The following is a 12634-nucleotide window of genomic DNA, read 5'->3' on the forward strand; positions in this document are numbered from 1 at the left end:
GCTGGAGTGGCCGCGGGGGGGTCTGGAGTCGGGCGGCCGCTGGCGGGGGACGCAGTCGCCCGGGCCGAGATTGGGGGGGCAAGGCGGGCGACAGAAGGCCGATGCCTCCGTCGCCCGGCCCTCTACAGAATCCACCCCCCAAACCTCCAGGTATTTCCCTCCTTAGAGCTGGCAACCCTACATTCCCCTCAGTGCCTGTTGGTAGGCAACTAAGCTTGGTCCTGTCACCTACTTTGGCCTTTGGGAGAAAACACATTGGGGCCAGTCCTGATAGGGTTGCCAACTCCAGATGGGAAATTCCTGGAGATTTGAGGGATGGAGCCTGAAGAGGGTGAGGTTTGAGGAGGGGTGGGACCTCAGACAGGTACACTGCCATAGACTCCACCCTCCAAACCAGTCAGTCCCACATAGGGAACCATTGTTGCCAATCTCCAGGTGAGGGCTGGAGAGCACTCAGAATTACAACTGCTCTGCAGAAGGGAGGGCAGAAGTCAGCTGAAGTCAAAGGGGCAGATAATGGTAGGTTGATGGTTAGCTGGGAAGGAGATGGGGTTGCCAACTACATGCTGACAAATTCCTGGGGATTTGAGGGGTGGAGCCTGGAGAGGGTGGGGTTTGCGGAGGGGTGGGACCACAGACAGGTAGGATGCCATAGACTACACCCTCCAAACCAGCCATTTTGTCCTGGGTAACAATTGCTGCCAATCTCCAGGTGAGGGCTACAGATCACTCACAATTACAACTGCTCTTCAGGTAGCAGAGATCAGTTCCTCTGGAGAAAACAGTGGACTCTGTCATTATACCCTGCTGAGGTCACCACAGCAAATTGACACTGTTTGCCCAAAGCCAGAGCACTGCCCCAGAGCCTCTTTCTAGATCTCGTTGTATTGCTTTCACAACGGGCTTTACTGCTAGTAAGAACATAAGAACATAAGAGATGCCAATGTTGGATCAGGCCAAAGGCCCATCCAGTCCAACACTCTGTGTCACACAGTGGCCAGAAATACCAGTGCCATCAGGAGGTCCACCAGTGGGGCCAGGACATTAGAAGCCCTCCCACTGTTGACCCCCCCAAGTACCAAGATGACAGAGCATCACTTGCCCCAGAGTCCCTATCTATACCTTGTGGCTAATAGCCAATGATGGACCTCTGCTCCATATGCTTATCTAATTCCCTTTTGAAGCTGTCCATGCTTGTAGCCGCCACCACTTCCTGTGGCAGTGAATTCCATGTGTTAATCACTCTTTGGGTGAAGAAGTACTTCCTTTTATCCATTCTAACCCGACCGCTCAGCAATTTCATGGAGTGCCCACAAGTGTTGAAAAACATTTTGCAAAATGCTGATGAGGGGGAGCTGTATGTTTGAATATACCCACACATTAGGTGCTCACCACATAAAATACTCCCTGTAATTAGAAAACTAACAAGTCAAAAAGGAAGGCTCTAGCTCAGTCTTCGTCCTCTAGTCTGTTTTATTGATTAATTTAAACAAAGAATTTTTCTCCTTAAATGTCATCTTCTCAATGCATTCTATAGAGGGGTGCATGGCCAGTGTATATTCCAGCTCCATAAACACAGTCCAAATACCAAATAGAGAATAGATAGTTCAGAGGTGAATGAGAGTAGTGCTTACATTGCTGAAATTGCTGTTCACTGAAATTTGGGTGTTTACATTGTAATGACCAGTTCCTAGTTCTATAATAAAGAAAAGAGGGGATTATATTTATTGATGCATTAAACTATTTAGCAGAGTGTGCAAAGCAACATAAATTGAGACATAAGAAAAAAAAATAAGAAGGTATATAATAGGATCACACAGGTTCATATGAATGCAATTTGTCACAAAGAATCACACAATGCCTTCCTTGGCTATTAGATCAGAGCATGGTAACTATGTTGGATGCACAGAATGAGGTTTCATATAGCACGGGTACTTGTTCCTAGCAGATTTGTAATCTGAAGCCTGACATGTTTTGCTACATAAAAATGATGCCTAAAATGGCCCTGAGAAAAAAGGAAATCTCTGAGCAGGCTGTGGCAACTGTATCTGCTCAAAACAAGAGAACTCTAATACACTTCATCTTACCCTGCTCAACAATTTCCTTTATTCTCAGAATCATTTCAGGTATCATTTTGATGTAGGAAAATCACATAACATATATAGATTTTGCTATACCATATGTTTTATTTATTTATTTATTTAGACTTATACCCCACCCTCCCAACCAAGGCCAGCTCAGGGCGGCTTAAAACAGAGTAAAACACACACATAAATATAAATTATCCTAAAAACAGATAAAACATTTCAACATTTTAAACATTTTAAAGTGCTAGCATTTCATAACATTAATAAATTATTAAATGATGGTGGCTCCTTTCGTTGTAGTGGTCAGCCCATTGATCTAATCTTGTGCAGCCGGCACAGGCTGTTCTTATGGCTTCAGGGAACATGGGTTTCTATCGGGGCGGCTCCTAATTAAAGGCCTGGTGGAAGAGCTCCGTCTTGCAGGCCCTGCGGAACTGCATAAGGTCCCACAGAGCCCTGATCTCCTCTGGAAGCTCATTCCACTAGGAAGAAGCCACCACCGAGAAAGCCCTGGCCCTGGTTATAGCCAGCCTGGCATCCTTAGGACCGGGGAGGGCCAATCGATGTTGTGACCCTGATCACAGTGCTCGCTGGAGAACATATGGGGAAAGGCGGTCCCTCAGGTATGTAGGTCCCTGACCATCAAGGGCTTTAAAGGTAAGAACCAGCACCTTGAAGCGAATCCAGTATGCTATCGGTAGCCAGTGCAAGGCCTTCAGCACAGGCTGAATGTGCTCCCACATTGGGAGACCCATTAACAGCCTGGCTGCAGCATTTTGCACTAGCTGTAGCTTCCAGATTTGTGACAAGGGCAGCCCCATGTAGAGAGCATTACAGTAGTCCAATCTCGAGGTGACCATGACATGGATCACTGTTGCCAAGTCGCCGTGTTCAGGGAAGGGAACCAACTTCCTATCAGCCAAAGATGGTAGAAGGCTGACTTGGCAGTGACTGCTACCTGGGCCTCCATCATTAATGAGGCATCCAAGAGCACTCCCAAATTCCTAACCTCTGGTGCTGGAACCAACGGTACCCCATCGAAGGTCAGGAGTGGGATCCCTATCCTCGATCTGCCTTGACTCAGGCACAGGACCTCCGTCTTCATTAGATTCAGTTTCAGTCAGCTCAGCCTAAGCCATTCAGCCACATCTTGTAACGCCTGGTCTAGATCTTCCAGTTTAGAGCCAGACTGGCCGCCCAACAGCAGATAGAGCTGGGTGTGATCTGCATACTAGTGACATCCCAGCCCATGTCTCCATGCAATCTGGGAAAGGGGGAGCATATAGATGTTAAATAACATCGGGGACAGCACTCCACAGCCTAGTGGGTGCCTTTAGGATAGCTGCTCCCCCAGTGCCACCCTTTGTCCCCGACCTTGGAGGAAGGAGGCAAGCCATTGCAAGGCAGGCCCCTGAATTCCAGTGTCAGCAAGGCGGTGAATCAGTAGCTGATGGTCAACCATGTCGACCAGGTGTGTTGTTATTACTTGTTATATTTACACATGGTTTTTCTGCATTGAATTTATTTTTTCGTATACAAGGCAGAAATACCATATTCTGTACAGTGGCCATCAGAATAACCAGATATTGACATTTACACTGAACACATACTGGGAGGGGTGTTCTTTCCAATTGGTCACACCTAGTTCAGGATGCAAAGGGTCCAATGCATAGCTAGAATAGGGCCAGTATATATTCTACTTTACCTGGATTAATGGTTCACCCTATCTATCTATCTATCTATCTATCTATCTATCTATCTATCTATCTATCTATCTATCTATCTATCATCTATCTATCTATCTATCTATCTATCTATCTATCTATCTATCTATCTAAAATTAAGCCATAAATGAGATTTGATCGCTTGCATTTAAACTCTTGGAGATTTTTTAAAATAGCAATGTTTCATATTAAAATAAATAAATGGTGGGAGGTACAACCCAAACAGGGTAATGCTCCAAGGTCTACCCAACTCTGCCTACCCTATATTCCCGATAGTTTAGAATAGATTTTTCAGGATCATGTTAAAAAGTAATCTCACTTTAGCTATTATGGCTACAGGCATGGCAGGGTGTTTAAAGAGGAATTTTTATTTCATTGAAGATTTTCATTATAAGTGGACTATAGCTTCCAAACTTCAAAATAACAATTTTTATTTAACTTTTCAGATACTAACAATTTATATGTACTAAAATATACATACATGCTTGAATTTGATGACAGAGCTGTAGATGTTTCTGGCAGTTATGAGGAAATCTCTGGTTTCTTCCATTCATTTTTGGGATTTTAATGAGGAAATGTGGCTGCCTACCCCTCCCCAGCTTAAATAGCTATCTGTAAGTCTTGGTCATAAATGGAAGTGGGAACTTTGGCATCATATTATATTCCATTGTTCACCTATGGGAAGGTACTTCTGAAGGCTGATGATACTTTGCTTATATCCCATACACGAACCAGCCTTAGAAGGCTGCTGAAACACTTTAGCCTTTACTGTAGAAATAATTTGTTACATGCAAATTATGACAAAACAAAGATCATGGTCTTTAGTAGAAGGACTCATCTTCACAACTGGACAATGGATGGGGATCCCATTAGAGCAGGTGACCTCTTTCAAATACCTAGAATTAATTTCCCACAATTCTGGTTCTTGGTCAGTGCACATTGAACAGGCAAAGCAGAATTTCAAAAATATCATGTTTGATATCCTCAGATTTTACAGAACAAGAGGAGGCTGGTTGGTGCCCCCAGTTTTGGAAATTTACAGAACAAAGGTATTTTCCCAGCTCCAATATGGGGATTTGGAAAATTTACACCGACTTGAAGTTTTTCAAAATAAATTCACCCACATGTTATTAGCAGTCCCAAATTCAACAACATCAGCTGTAGTTAGATCTTAGTTGTCTTTGCCTCCAATATCAACTCTAGCCCTCAAAGATGTCATTAATTTTTGGTTGAAAATATTTTTCTCGCCCACTTTTGAGTTTTTTAACCCTGGCTTATGATGAGATAAAATTTAAATCATGGAGAAGTCATTTATTAAGTGCAGTAGCCAAAATCTGTTTCTCGGAAGGATATCTAAGAAGGCTAGGATTTTTTGTAGCCAAACAGTTAATAAAACAAAGACTATTGGCTATAAGTTCTCAAATGATGCTGTACCATTAGGCACCTCAAGAGTAGTCTCCCTTTATAGGCAGCTTTCCCCCCCTTCATTAAACCTTCCAGCTTATCTTACTGATCTATTAAATTCTGAGCATAAGAAGGACTTTACTAAGGCACAATTTGATATCTTACCACTAGCAATGTTAAGAGGTCATTCCAACAACATTCCATATAATGAGCGAGTCTGCCCTTGTGACCAGAGATCTGTCGAGGACCTGGCTTGTGGTTTTTTGGTGCGAAGATTTGCACTGGATCATGAATGATACCTCGGGAACATTTTAACAAGATATCCAGGACGATCGGATTGGTCCAAATTTGTAATATTACTTGCAAACCAAAATCAATGTGTCACATTACAAATGGCAAAATCTATTGCCTTAGTTATAAAGATCCAGTCAACACTCTGATGCCAGTGTGGTCGATTAATAGTTATCTTGCTCATATTGGGTCTTTCTGTGGTATTATAGGATCAGTAGTTTGTTGTTAAACCTTACCCTTTGTTAATAAGATTCATGTTTATTAATTATATATGATTTTTTTAGATTTTTAATGGATATTTTATGGGTTCTAATGTGTATTGTGATTGTTTTATGTTACGTTGCAGTTTTTCTTAATGTCATTTGCTATGGCTGTGAGCTAATGCAATAAACTTGACTTCTGAAGGCTGGGATATTGTTGAAGTTACAAGCATACAACTGCCATCATTATGGAAGTTTTCAGGCCCATTATTACCTTATCACAATTTTCCATGTTGGCTATTAAAACTGAACACATATACAACCAATTCTTCATATTCTATAGTTATACCACAAAAGAAAAATTGTTGGTTTCCAGTGCACTGACAAGTCAGTACTTGGAGAACTGATATAATAATAGCCCAAATAAAGCTGACAACTAAGAAAATCTTTGCATTGTTCAGGGGCTTGTCATCAGGGTATCAAGTAATTAAATATTCTCTTTTGTACATCCCATTAATATTCATTCAATTAACATCAACTTGTGAAGATCTAAAGCATATCCCCTATCTTAAAGTTCTACTTCTTAACTATGATATCATCTGTACCAAAACAGTAACTGCAGTAATTGTCTGAATTGTTCTTAAACAAGACCTGTCACAAACCTATTATGTTTATAATGGATTCATCAAGACTGCTCTAGATAGAACTACTTTAGTGCACCAAATGCCTGCCTTGCTAAAAATTAAAGCATTTTCAAGTCAAGTGCATAATAGAAAGTAACACAAATGTACCTGTCAAGCTAACATAACCAGTATATGTTTTTTCTTTAATATTATTTTTTTCTTTAATTTCCCTGCAGACACTAACAAACCATCATCATTCTGTGCAGCATTCCAAGCATTTGTAGGGGACCTGCACGGTATCCTTGTGTCTTTCAAACTTCCTTTGCTCAGCCAACGTCTCTGTTGAGGAATCCTCCTGCGCCTACGACAGAATCATGGAATATTGCAAGGAATAACGGGTACCTTCTAAGACATAGTCTCAGTTCTGTTAAGTTTCAACATTGCTACAAGCACATTGACATCTCCACCTTATCACTTTCTCTGGCTCATGTTTGAGCATGGGGAAGATGCCTTTTGGTACACTATTAAGGGCCTCATCACTGAGAAATCCCCTGATAAGTTTCCAAACCACTAAAGGTTTCACAGCAACCTACTATGAAAAATCTGTTCTATTAAGCAGCTACTGCCCACCATCACCCTTAAAGAGAAGATTGTTACTCTTTGCCAGTGATCTCCAGTGCAACCCCACCATTGTTTCCTAACAACCCCCTCCTTCTTTCCCATAGATTGTCTTCCCCAAAACAAAGATCCAATCCTGGTTTTCTGCTAATTCATTGGAGCAGTAGGTGCTTCAGAAGGGCCTTAGAAGATCCCCATTACTTTTAAGTCTGAAGGAAGCTCCAACAGCTGCCTCCATCATGGTTGACCTGGAACTTCTTAACATTTTGTGACTGGCCCCAGATCACATGCAGCCTTTTTGTAGCAGTGCTCACTCCTGTTCTCAAAATTCCAAAAAGCCCACAGGCTCAATAAGGTTGGGGACACCGATGTATGCTTTTGACTCTGCGATCTATTCCACTGCCAAGATTAGAGACTTGTGAGGATTGCATCTCTATAACAGATCATCAGAAGAGATCTGCTACTGCAACTTAATGCACACAGGAGAAATTATTATTGAAAACTCTGAGATTGATGAACTTCTGTGCAACAAGACATTCCAGAATGCACATCAACTGAATAACCGAATAATAACCGAGGCGTATAGCCTCTTAGATCGTCAAAATGTGTCCTATGGCAAAGATGACCACTCCCTCACCCACACACAGAATCTTGTAGAATCTAATAGTGCTAATAGTGCTTTATTTTAATCCAAAAGTTATGAAGTATGTGTAAATAGTTTAGTTTGTATATATGTAGTCCTGCTATGTGGAAAAAGCCTCAACCATTTCATCTCTGTATGGGTCACAGCACTGTTGAGCTCCTGTAAAACAGTCCTGCCATGCTTAATTTGCACTGAATTGTCCATCTTCAGTTTTTAATTCTCTGTATTCATATGTTTATGAGAAAAATTAAAGCTTTTAATTCTAATATTCTAGATCCCCTGATGAAGCTGCATGTGAAACCTGTAGGGATCTTTCAGTGAAATATAATAACCACTGCACCATTGTTTTCCTTCTCTGCTTTATCACAGGCTTCTGGACAGTCTGAAGGAGACGGCCTTCAGAGCTGTGGGAGGGTAAAGGTTTCCTTTCACAAGACATCAATAGCATTATCCGAGATGCAACACACAGGTGTGCGATAGGGGCAGCTACCTAGATGGCAATTGCACAGGTGCTACTTGGGCTGAGAAGCTATTGGCAGAATGGTGTGTTCTTTCATGCAGTTCAGATCATTAAAGCCCTGTCACTACAAGATGATTTACAGAACACAGACAGAGTCACGGGCAATGCTCCCTCTAAGATGTGGAGTCTTGCGAGCAAAGATCCTACTTGGTGAGCTACTGGCATTAAAGTTGTGAGCAGATGATTTGGCTCCTGCATAAATCAGTTCGCTCTGGAGCCCTCCTTCCTGAGCTGAAACAAAAATGTGTGAGCTGGAGGCTAAAAAACTGTGAGCTAGCTCACACTAACTCAGCTTAGAGGGAACACTGGTCATGGGTAGTACAGCACTCACACAGCTGTGCTCCGAGCAGCCCTTGTGTAAGTCACCATGCTCCAGAAGATAGCCACAAATCGGAGAGAGCAGTGAGAGAGCTTATTTTCCACCCTTGTAGTGTTTTAATCCCACTTCACTATGGCTGGCCTGCCCACTGTTTTTGAATAAATTTTATGTTAATGTTTTTACTGATTATTGTTTTTAATGCTAAACATTTTTATTGTCTGGAATTTTCTGACCTAGTTTAGTAATTTTAAATCAGCTTTCTCCTTGCTCTTGGTTAGATTGGGTGAGATTTTAGAGAGGTAGGATAAACGGTAAATAACTAATAAATACACTGAGACAGTGGGAAGTTGTCGTTCAGACATGAAATTCTCCATTCACAAGTTCAGCTCTGGCTGTCAAGGTGGAGTGGAGCCATGCCTTTGTACTGCCTGTTCCTCTAGACTGCAGCTCACTCCTCTAAATCTAATTCCATGATGTCATTTTTGCAGCTAGGAAATATTTCAGTTCAGCTGAAGTTCATTTTCTCCTCCATAAATGAATTTGGGCTCAGTTCAAAAGCCAAAATTGCAGTGCCTTTAAGTCTCCAGAAGTTAGATTCTGTAACGAAGCAATCAGCCATTGGAGAGGAGGGGGGGGCACCCTGTATTTTAAAACATTGCAAAATGTTCAGTATTGATCTCAAAAACTGATCTAAAAAACTCCACTATTATTGAACTGAAAAGGGTCAATATCAATAAACTACCGTTCTTCGAGGGCTCCTGAATACAGGGAGTTTGGAGAACATCAGACAGACTGAATCACCATGAGATTATCATGTTACAGGAGTGCTGTGCTTGAGGGCTTCCTAGTGGGGAGACAGAGTGATGTGTGGCATAATGCCCGCTGCAATACTGAATTCCTCCAAGTTGGATGGTACCTCTTTTTTCACAACAGTATGAAAGGCTAATGTATCTTCACATGCATTACCTTAGTAATTCTTGCAATAGTACTGGAAATATATATAATGTATTGTTAGGGTGGGCAGAAGCTGATACTATACTACTATGCTGTAGTGGTTAGTATTGGACCCAGGTGACCAAGCTTCAAATATCTGCTTGGGCAATAAAGCTCACTGGGTGAACTTTGCATGCTCATTCTTTACCCACAAAATTGTTGTGAGGAATGGGATGACATTGGCTGAGTAGAGTTTTGAATCAGTGAAATCTCAGCTCATTCTCCTAACTGCTTCCTTTTTAAGCACTATCCTCAATTCATATTCATCCTACGTATGATGCCTGGCAAGGACCACTGACACAAAATGCATCTTCATCTGGAAATAATGAAAAAAAGTTTGTATTTGCTCACATTTATCCCTTCCTATCCAGTCTCCCTCCCTTTCAGAATGCCAGGAGGGCAGGCACAGGGAGACAAAATTCCTTTGAACCAGATCAACCTGGGATATCAAAGAACTTTGGTAAGGTGCTGGTGCTGCCCCCATCATTATTATCTCCCTACTTTAATTGTATGATTAAAATCCCACCTTCGCCTCTCTGCATGCAGCATAGTCCTCACCACTGAGCAAGTGAGGAATGCAGTTGCCGAGACTTCCGGTCTGTTAATCAGCGATGGCGGTCGTTCTCCCCAGACCTTGGGGGAGCGGCCTGCACACCAGCGGTATGGAGGGTTGCTACCTCAAGTAGCACTCACACGGAGCCTTTGCGATAGGCTCCAGGCCAGAGGGCTTTTGAGGGGCAGCCTCTTTGATGGCTCAATGCCGGAGAATTGAGGCTTCCCTCCGCCCTGACGGTCCTGCCGCTGTGTGGCCCTCGGGCACAAGCTGATTCGACTGGGACAAGCACTGGAGATCGAGCGGAATAGCGATTACTGCAAGCGAGGTCAGAGAAATGACCGACAATGAACGTGAGTTCAAAATAAGCGGAATAATTTAAAAGTGAACTACCCCCTGTGGGAAAAGCGGAGCACAAAGAGGGACGCCTCTTATGCGAATGGACAGATAAGTGAAACGAAGAGCAAGGGGGGAAACAAGCAGCTATCTTGTTTTGAGAGACTTACTTGAGTGCTGACATTGAAGCGATGGTTTTTTGAGTCCATGAGAAGCGGTTTGGAATTGTAAACAATCATATAAAATGGCGGCCTCGCAAAGTAAGTTTAAAATGAAACCGGCGGGTAGTCAGAGTCCAAAACCAGAAGAGGGAGCAGACATCATGAAAATGTTAGTGGATATGCTCAAACCGGTGATGGAGCAACTCGATGGTATTAACCAGCAACTGACTTCCTTGAATCAAAACTTCACATCCCAGCACCTCCAACTGGCAGAAACAGAGAAGAAGGTGGAGCATACGACCAAGAGAATTAAAGAGATAGACACCACAAATAAGAAAATTAAAAAAAGAATGGGTGAAGTTGAAGCAAAACAAAACTTCCAAGAAAACCGTTTGTTACAGCTACAAATGGAAAAAGCCAATATGAATCTCAAATTCCAGGGAGTGCCTGAATCAGAAAAGGAGGATCTGGGGAAGCTTCTCAGTGAGATCATAACCCCAGCAATAGACTCAGCAGCAGATGAACTAGTAAAAGAGACGGAGACTGCCTATAGGGCATACTCCAATTATATTTTAAAAAATAGCGTGACTGGAGAAATTGTGGTCAGATTCTCAAGAAGACAGACCAGAGATGCTATTTTAAAAGCGACTTCAGCAACTCCACTGAAACTGGGGAATACAAACATTAAAACTTTAAAAGACATTCCATTTGAAATTCGCCAAAAGAGGAAAAGCTATAAGGACTTAATTTCTTTTCTTCAAACCAATGGAAATTCATACAGGTGGGCGATCCCAGAGGGTGTCACCTTTAAAATCAATGACAAAAAAGAAAAGATTGACTACATTTTTAAAGCCAAAGAATTTTTGAGACGTCAGTTGGGATTGGAGGAAGAATCCAAAGAGGAAGAATCGAAATCAAGTGACTCCGCTACCTCTGGAACGGATGAAGACTCTGCTGTAGAAACGGGTGCAGGTGCAATGAAAGCTACATATGATTTCAGAGGCAGAAAACCAAAGTAAAGGCAGAAGGACTCTGAAAATGGCCTTTTGAAGCAAATAACGAGAAGATGCTCAGAAAGTTCTCTCACAATAACTAATATACTAACACTGAAGCCGAGACAAACAAGAACTCTACAAGTATATTGTTGAACTAACACTTTTATTAATAATAACACAGATATGACCTCCTCCTCTTGGGTTTTTAGTACAGTGTGGTTATCTTTCCTTTATCCTTAGATGTAGTCCCCTTCCCTTATATTTTCTTTGTAGTTTGGTAGTCTTATATAAAAATAATAAAAATATCCCTCCCGGGATTTTTTTTTTTTAAAGGAATGCAGTTGCCAACAAACAGGTGGGATCTGGCGATCTCCTGGAATTGAAATTGATATCCAGACACCAGAAATCAGTTCCCCTGCAGAAAATGGCTGTTTTGGGAGGTGGACTCTATGGCATTATACCTCACTGAAGTCCCTCCCCTTCCCAAACCTTTCTCTCCCCAGATTCCACTCCCAAATTCCCAGGAATTTCTCAACCCACAGTTGGCAACCCTAGAGAGGAGAAAGGACAGGATGGAGGCACTCTGGCTCTTTCTCCCAAGGTAGGGGTGAGTGGGTGGGTGGGAGAGGCTTCAGCAGAGGAAAAAGCCCTCTTCCTTCCTGATCTGGGCTGCACACAGGAAGGAGAAGGTGAGAGAGGGAAAAACAGAGGGCACAATGACTGTTTTCCACATAGTGCCATGGGGCAACGGCCACAAGGACAGTGCATCTTCTACTGCTGCCGCCATCTTCCCCTCATCACCCTGACCCACACAGCTTTGGAGCAGCCCTGTAGGAAGCAGCCAGCAAAATCTCTATCGTTTCCCCTGCCCTCGTCTTTTCTCTCACCCAGTGGCTTCACATAGGGAAGAGAAAGTGTCAGTGTGATTTGTCTTGGGGCCCATAGTGGCTCCAGCCTGTCCTGCTCCCTACCCTATGTTGTCTTCCCCAAGAAGACAGTTTTAGATTTGCAGCTTACTTGTTTGCTCATGAAACTTTGTAAAGTGGCCTGTATGCTAATGGCACTTAGAGATTCAAGTGTCTAACAGTGTGCCACTAGTCCATAAGGAAGCAGCACTTGCTATGTAGTCCAAAAGTTGTCAGCCTCTCATAGTCACTATTTTGTTCA

The sequence above is a fragment of the Gekko japonicus genome, unplaced genomic scaffold (assembly GCF_001447785.1).
Source record: "Gekko japonicus isolate JY-2015 unplaced genomic scaffold, Gekko_japonicus_V1.1 scaffold191, whole genome shotgun sequence".
NCBI lineage: Eukaryota > Metazoa > Chordata > Lepidosauria > Squamata > Gekkonidae > Gekko > Gekko japonicus.